Source organism: Muntiacus reevesi, chromosome 1 (assembly GCF_963930625.1).
Source record: "Muntiacus reevesi chromosome 1, mMunRee1.1, whole genome shotgun sequence".
NCBI lineage: Eukaryota > Metazoa > Chordata > Mammalia > Artiodactyla > Cervidae > Muntiacus > Muntiacus reevesi.
In genome coordinates, this window is record NC_089249.1 from 74,693,873 (window position 1) to 74,703,031 (window position 9,159).

Sequence of the window (9,159 nt, forward strand, 5' to 3'; positions counted from 1 at the left end):
GCTGGGGGTTGTGTTTAAGTTCCTTCCAGAAAGCAGATCTAAAATAGGAAAAGTGAGAAAGTCAAAGGACACTGCAATGACAAAGGAAGCTTTATAGGTAAGACTTTACTTAGGGACATGATACCAGGTGTTAGGAGTGGGAGACTTGGCAAGTACAACAGGAGAGAAAGTCCAAACAATGGTGTATTATCAGAGTGGTCACCACTCTGGAAAACTGGGATCTGATCCCACTGGAAGCCTCTGAGGAATTCCACAGATTGTGGCTCAGTGCTGTAAGCCTGAGGGATACAAGGGTAGCACATATCCAGGACCTGACTCATGTCCCCGAAGAGCCATGTTCCCCTGTGCACCAAAGAGTGTTAATTTCCCCACACTTGCAGTTTTGAGCATCGAAACATGATAAGCAGCTGCTCACAGATGTCCCAACCACATCATAAGAAAAGCCTTAGTGTAGAAATGCAGACGGTAGGCAGTGCAGATGATGTTAGGTTCTCTACCCAGTCATCATCTTAGCAACGGCTGGGGGAAAGATACTGGGCTGAGAAGATGTGAAGCATAAGAAGTGTCTGACACTATCTGATTTTTCTGAGCAAACAAAAAATATATGCACAAGATCAAACAATTTTTTTTCATAGGAAAACTTCCAATACACCAGTCTGGTCAGTAACTGTTTATCTCCCAGTGACATCTAGTGGTGAAATATGCACATTCACAAGATTTCAGTTTACAGACTTTGTGACCCCATGGACTGTAACCCACCAGGCTCCTCCGTCCATGAGATTTTCCAGGCAAGAGGACTGGAGTGGGTTGCCATTTCCTTCTCCAAAAGAAATTCCTCAGTAAATTCGATGTAGCCTAGTTTCACTCCAATCTGAATCAAAAACTCAGTACCTGATGTAGACAGACACATGCAGTGAAGGTTATTCATCTGTTGAGACACTTACTTTAATCCACCACTTCAAGAAGAGCAGGCAAACTCACTTTGGTACCTTGTAAGTAACTATCAGTACATTAATGTGGGGAGCTTTGTAGTAAGACTTTGCTGTAAGTGGAGACTTTTATCTGACTTTGGGCTAATTCCCCCATATTTTTCCCATGGTTACAATCAGCCTTAAATGTGATCTCTACATTGCATCTGTGATCTAAAAAATCCTAATTTCTCCAGCTTTTGGGAGTCACTATAGTTAAATCTTTCAATTAAAATATCTATGAGAAAGTATACCAAGTAAATTTCTTTAAGCCAATTTAATTCCATTATTCTAAAATCACAGTTAAATAAATTATTGTTTCCCAAATTTATTTATATATTTATTAGAAGCATATTCATTGGGATCAATTTTTCAGATGAAAAAAATTATACATGGTAAAAACTAATTGTAAAGTCAAATGTTAAATATTACCTATAAAAGTACTGCTTTTATCAGGTTTTCTTTTTTTGTAGCCATTATTTCTACCAAAATGCTTTAATGACCTAGGAGAAGGGATTGTTACTAGAGCCTGGGATGAGAAAAAGTCATACAGAGTTGGCCAATTTGATAGGAGCAATGATCTTTATCTGAGGGACAGAGCCAGTCCCAGCTAGGGCCACAAGTCAAATATATTTATAATACTAGTTTTAAGCTTCTTCTCTGTTAATTCCAATATCTGCATTTCTATGAATATGTTTCTTTGGTTTGTTTTTATGTGTCCCATTTTTATCACATATCTCACAATGCTTCGTGATATATTGGACATGGTTTACAGATAGCAGTGGAGATATAATTATACAAGTCTTTGCTTAATATTTATTTCCAAGAATGTGAAATCTCTTTCCAATATGTGACTATTAAAGAGGTGATTATTCATATAGTCACTATGTGAATCATTTTCATATATTACTATGTGGCAAGTTAATTTTAGCCTAAGGAAGCAATTTTTAATATTGATTTCATCTCTGGTTAACCTTCCTCCCAGTGCCAGAAGCTGTCCAGGTCTAATCTCTTTGATCTTATCAATACACCAGTACTGAGTTCACATGCCACAATTACTGAAGCCCTCATGCTCTGGAGCCCTGGGGCCTGGTGGGAGTCAGATTTCAGTTTCATCATTTTGAATCCATGGTAGAGAGCCCTTTTTTCTAGGCACCTAGTATATCCGCTAGTCTCATGTATTCTCTAGACTAGGTCCACAATCACTGTCCTTTACCCAGCAAAACAGGAAGGGTAAGCCAGGGAGAAGTGTTAGTCCAAGTAAATTATCACTACATTTGAGAATCTTCAAGACTGCAGTCCTTCCAACATGTTCCCACTATTGTTAATCTTCCATCTATCTCAGTCTTGGCAGGCTTTCTTCTCCAATGCTGCCTCCAGAAACTGCCATTTCTTAATAGTCATGGATAAAGAGCTCTTCTCTCTGAAAATCAGTCCATCTGAGGTTTTCTTATACCCACCTCTCTTCAATAGTTTCATAAATAAGTACACATTTTATAATATCTAATTTTTTTGTTACCATGTGAACAAAGATTTTCTACACCCTCTCATATCCTAGTCAGAAAATTGTTTATTGTACTTAAATTGTAACCAAATAGTGAAGGAAATTATAGTTTCTTTATCTATAACTTTTCTGGTTCTTTCCATAATTATCTCCTCCTGGGTGACAGGAAAAGAAAGAAGAAAAGAATGTAGTTCTGTTAAAACAGTGTGGGATCAAAAATTTCATTTTTCTGTCATGAGCCTAAGAGAGCCTATGATAAAAATATAAACCAGATGGGATATATCCTCTGGGTCTAGGAGTCACAAAACTTAAAAGATGTCAGCTTCCAGGCGGGTGACATTCAGCCGGCCAGTCGGGGCTAGTACCATGGCCCAGTTTGTCCGTAACCTCGCAGAGAAGGTCCCGGCACTGGTCAACGCTGGTGTGACTTACTCGAAGCCTCGATTGGCCACGTTTTGGTACTATGCCAAGGTTGAGCTGGTTCCTCCAACCCCTGCTGAGATCCCTGCAGCAATTCAGAGCTTGAAAAAAATTATCAACAGTGCTAAAACCGGTAGCTTCAAACAGCTCACTGTTAAGGAAGCTCTACTGAATGGTTTGGTGGCCACTGAGGTGTGGATGTGGTTTTATGTTGGCGAGATCACAGGCAAGCATGGCATTATTGGCTATGATGTTTGAAGACCAATTTTTAACATGTGATTGTATTCGCTTTATTATTCAAGTGTTCTTGGACCATGTGTGAGCAGACTGCTATTTGAATAAAATAAGACAATGTGCCAGAATCAGTGTTTTCTCTATCATACACTACACGGAGGTCACAATTTCTCTTGATATTAAGTTGGATTGTCTTTTGCTTCAATATATTAATACAGCTCTAAATGCATAGCCTACAATTGGAAAAGATATATATGAGTATACCAACCTGGTACCTGTATAAATGAAGTTAACTTTATTTTGAAGGCTTGAAACAAATGATATTTAAGCTTTATTTCTAGAAAACCCAGGGAAAAGTCTTTGAGAAAATGAGAACTTGCTCCAGTAGGAGAAATAATAATACCATGTGCCAAGTATGATACAGTTAAATCACATAGCATTAAGAATACAATTTGGACTATTTTTCTTCACAAAAATCAGAGAAAGATCCCTTTGACAACATCTTTTTGTCAGTTTGAATATAGCCTCCCAAAAGAACAGCATGATGATAATCTGTGTATCTTTGTAACATCTTTAACTTTAGGACAGAGTGAATGAGAGTGATAACATTTTTCATCTGATATTGATATTTGTTATATTATTGATCTGTCCAGTTTTTAAGGACTTATCTTTGCAAAAATAAAATATCCTATAGATATTTAACAGGGTTATGATTTAGCATTGTCCTTGGGTCTAAATAGTATATTATGTCCTGAAATAAATACAAGTGATTGGTATCAGTAAAAAAAAAAAATATGTCTAACTCCTCTCCTTCAAATGGAAACAAACAAAATGTGTAGAAAATGAAAAAATAAGCAAAAAACCACCAAAATTTTTAAAACAAATATTAACAAGGCTGAAGGGAAAATAGACAGCAATACAACAGTAGTAGGGAAAATTAGATACTAGGAAGAAGCAAATAAATTTCTAGAAACATCCAACCTACCAAGACTGAATCATAAAAAATAGAAAATCTGAACAGACCAATAACAACTGAGACTGAATCAGTAATCAAGAACCTCTACCAAAAAAAAAAAACAAAAACCCTCTGATAAATTCTACCAAAGATTTACAAAAGAATTAACACTAATTTTCTCCAACTCTTCTCAAGAATTGAAGAGGGAACACTTCCAAGCTCAGTTTATGAAGCAACATTACTCTGACGCCAAAGGCAGACAAGGACACTACAAGAAAAGAAAGCTGCAGGGCAGTATCTCTTATGAACATGGATACAAAATTCCTCAACAAAATAAGAACAAACAAAGTTCAATAGTGTGTTAAATTAATACTACACAGGGCTTCCCCGGTGACTCAGTGCTAAAGAATCTACCTGCCAGTGCAGGAGAGGTGGGCTTGATCCCTGGTCCCAGAAGATCCTACATGTAGGCCTATGCACCACAACTATTGAGCCTGTGTTCTAAGACAGGCAAGCTGCAATTACTGAGCTCACGTGTTCCAACTACTGCAGCCCTCACACTCTGGAGCCCATGCCCCACAACAAGAGAAGTCATTGCAATAAAAAGCTGGGGCACCAAAACGAAGAGTGGCCCCCACTAGCCACTACTAGAGAAAGGCCCAAGCAGGAACAAAGACCCAATACAGCCAAAAATAAATAAATAAAATTATTTTTTTAAAAAGAATATTACACCATGACCAAGTGGGATTTACTCCTGGAACACGAAGATTGCTCAACATACACAAATCAATAAATGTGATACACAACATTAACAAAATAAAAATTGGAAATTGTATGATCATCTTAATAGATTCAGAAAAGGCCTTTGACAAAATTCAACAACCTTTCATGATAAGGAAAAAAAAAAACTCAATAAATTAGGTAAAGATGGAATATACCTCAGCATAGTAAAGGCAGTATATTATAAATCAACAGCTAAAATCATGCTCAATGTTGAAAAACTGAAAGCTTTTCCTCTGTGATTAGGTACAAGACAAAGATATATACTATTGCCATTTTAAGTCAACATAGTATCTGAAGTTTTCTGGTCAGAACACTTAGATAAGGAAAAATTTAAATTAGAAAAGAAGTAAAACTGTCTCTATTTGCAGATGACAATTTTATATATAGAAAACCCTAAAAAACTAAGCCAAAAAACTGGAACTAATAAACAAATTTAGTAAAATTGAAAGATACAAAAATCAATATACAAAAGATCGGTTGCATTTCCAAATATTAATAATGAACTCTTGGAAAAAGAAATTAAGAAAACTATCCCATTTACAATAACATTAAAAAGAATAAAATACTTGGGAATAAATTTAACCAAGAAGGTAAAAGATCAGTATATTCAGATTCATGAGACACTTGACCCATGAACTGACACTCTAATAATGGCCAGAACCGGCGGCTCCTCCCCTGGGGCAGAGCACACATTCAGTGCAGCGCATCCCTGACACATCAGGGACATCAGGGTCCAGAATTGGAGGCTCTCTGGTGGACAAAATATTTTGAAAGCCGGGAGAAGAAGAAAAATTCTCAAAAGCAGATGAAGGAAGCTTTTGTCGGTGACCACAATGGAACAAGCGTACTGGAAATCATTGAGGGCTTGGGCTTTCCTACTCTCCTTATCCTGGGCAGAGGGATCCTGATCATTTTCTCACAGCACTTATCTTTTTCTTCACACACTTGGAGAACTTGATTTTTCATTGACTTTGCTTTCTTGATAGTTCCCCTGGTAACCATTTTGACCATTTTATCTACATTTGTTCTCCTTGAGCATCTTGTAATTATCTTTGGGGCCGGGCTGATCTATAAAATATACTGCAAGAGAATTTGGTATGTCAGAATGCCTGTCTGGAAAATTCTTGAAAAATTCTTGAAAGTCAGTCTGGAATCAGAATACATTCCAGGCATCTCTTGTTTCCATGTAATTGACAATACATTTACTGCTCTTGCCATTTTGACTGTAGACTTCCCATGTTTTCCTAGAAGGCTTCCCAAAATCAGGCTCTATGGGATAGGAGCAGTGGATTTTGGAATAGGGGAATTTCTCTTGAAGACTGAAATGATTTCTCCAAATATTAGAAGAAAATATACAAAGGGTCCAGATTTTATTTTACAAAGTCACTGTACTCTGGCCATTAGTCTTCCTAGGAATGGGATGATTAATTATTATAAGATCTGTAGGAATCTCAGGAACATTTAACTGAGTATGGAGTTCAATGAAACATTTCCTTTACCTTGATAGTTGTGAAATTGATAGCATCACTGCTTAGATTATTTTTCACCTAAATAAACCCTCGATTGGGGCCATCAGCTTTACTGTGTTATACCAACTAGCCTTGATTTTACCCCATTGAAGAGATTAATTTTGTATGGCACTGATGATGGTGGCACAGGGGTTGATTTACGAAATGCCAACAGAGAAAAAATTACCTCTACCTTGTGGTATATCACAGTACCCATGGCTAGTGTTTAAACAGGGTATATGAGCTTAAAAAAATAAATCACTTATCAAAGACTGAATAAAAGTAACATATAATCTGCTGACAGCTATCGGCCTCTTCATGTCACTTTACATAATTCAGGTAAATGTAGAAGTAGCATCTTAAAGAATGGACAGCTTAGCCTTTTGTATGTGGGTAATTGCTTCTTACCTGATCCTCCTTAGTAGTTTAATACTGGGTGATATAATTTTGAGTTTTGCCAAATTTCCAATTAAGGCTACAATATTACCATGTTCTTGGAAATTTATTCCATCACATACTGCAAATAAAAAGCATTCAGAATATCTACTCTCTGAAGCTGAAAGAAAACCCACTCTTTGTTTAATCACAGCAATGAACAGAAACAAATTAATTTTTTCTTGCTGTCAAATGTAACAATGATAAAATCAACCTGTTAGTACATACATTACACAGAAGTACATTGTGGACTTTATTTGTGCTCAACCTCTGTATGTTTATCAACTGCTTAATTAAACATGCACTACACTTGCAAGACAAGACTATAAAATCTTGGTGATCAATAGGGGTAGGATATGTTTTGAGCAATATTATTTTAATGAGGAAGAGAAAACATAAAATGTGAAGAAAATAGGACTTTTGGCAACCCAATGTTAACTATAATTTATTATAAAATTGTTTCATTACTGCTCTAACAGTAATGATGCTTAATATTTTAAATGTATCTCAACACTATGTAAAACAAACCAATACAGAAGATACAAAGCTTTGTGATTTGTTAGAATATATAAATTCCAATATTTTCAAGAAACTGTTATGTTTATAGTTGTGACACTAGAAGATTAAAGGAGTAGGGAGGGGGATTTTACTTTCATCTTATATTACCTACTATGAGTCTGTAATTTTATTGTATGAATCACTTTTATAATATTTACATTAAAAAAATCTCAATTGTGGAATTGTGAAAAAATTTATAAGACATTGGTAAAAGGAATTGAAGACAAAAATAAATGGGATGATAATCCATATTCATAGATTGGAAGAATTAATAATGCTAAAATATCCATGCTACCCAAAATAATCAATAGATCCTGTGAAATCCCTATCAAAATTTCATTGGAATTTTCATAGGAATACAACAAACCATCCTAAAATTTATATAAAGCCACAAAACACTTTGAGTAGTCAAAGCAAACTTGAGAAAGAACAAAGCTGGAGCCATCACTCTTCCTGATTTCAAACTGCATTACAAAATTTTAGTAATCAAAACAGTGTGGCATTGGCATAAAAATAGACACATAGATCCATGGAATAGAATAGAAATCCCAGTAGTAATCTCATGCATATATGGTTAATTAACTTTTGATGAAGGCACCAAGAATATACAATGTGGAAAGGATAGTCTCTTCAATAAATGGTGCTGGGATATCTACATGCAAAAGAATTAAACTAGGCTTCTATATTACACTGCACATAAAAATCAACTCGAAATCGATTAAAGATTTGGATGTAAGACCTAAAACTATTAAAACCCCAGAATAAAACAGGGATAAGCTCCTTAACACTTGTATTGGAAATAATTTCCTTTAATATATTGCTGGTAAAAATATCAATAACTTCAGATATGTGGATGATATCACTTTAATGGCAGAAAGCGAGGAGGAAATCAAGAGCCCCTTGAGGGTGAAAGAGGAGAGTGAAAAAACTGGTTAAAAACTCAACATTCAATAACTAAGATCATGGCATCTGGTACCATCACTTCATGACAGATAGATGGGGAAAAAGTGGAAGCAGTGACAGATTTTATTTTCTTGGGCTCCAAATCACTGCAGACAGTGACTACAGTTAAGAATTAAAAACTTTTGCTCCTTGAAAGGAAAACTATGGCAAATCTAGACAGTGTATTAAAAAGCAGAGACATCACTTTGCCAACAAAGGTCCATATTGTCAAAGCTATGGTTTTTCCAGTAGTCATGTGAGAGTTGGACCATTAAGAAGGCTGAGCACTGAAGAATTGATGTCTTTGAATTGTGGTGCTGGAGAAGACTCTTGAGAGTCCCTTGGACAGCAAGGAGATCAAATCAGTCAATCTTAAAGGAAATTCATCTGGTATATTCATTGGAAGGACTGATGCTGAAGCTAAAGCTCCAATATTTTGGCCCCCTAATGTGAAGAGCTAACTCACTGAACAAGATTCTGATGCTGGGAAAGACTGAAAACAAAAGGAGAAGAGGGTGGCAGAGGATGAGATAGCATCACCAACTCAATGGACATGATCTGAGCAAACTCTGAGAGAGAGTGAAGGACAGGGAAACCTGGTATGCTGCAGTTCACGGGGTAGCAAAGAGTTGGACACAACTTAGTCAGTGAACAACACCAATAGTACCAAAAGCAAAGGCAATAAAAGCAAAAATAAACAACTGGGAGGACATCAACTAAAAAGCTGCTAAGTAGCAAATGAAATCATCAACAAAATGAAAATACAACCTGTGGAATGGGAGAAAATATTTGCAAAGGACATATTTAATAAGAAAGTTACTATCCAAAATATACAAAGAACTTATACAACTC

General features: G+C 36.0%; 2 pseudogenes; both read left to right on the top strand.

Moving 5' to 3' along the window:
• The first annotated feature begins 2,836 nt into the window (after positions 1-2,836).
• Positions 2,837-3,279, top strand: LOC136161259 (ATP synthase subunit g, mitochondrial pseudogene; annotated as a pseudogene).
• Positions 3,280-3,530: 251 nt separating this feature from the next.
• Positions 3,531-7,147, top strand: LOC136174590 (phosphatidylinositol-glycan biosynthesis class W protein-like; annotated as a pseudogene).
• Positions 7,148-9,159: the final 2,012 nt, after the last annotated feature.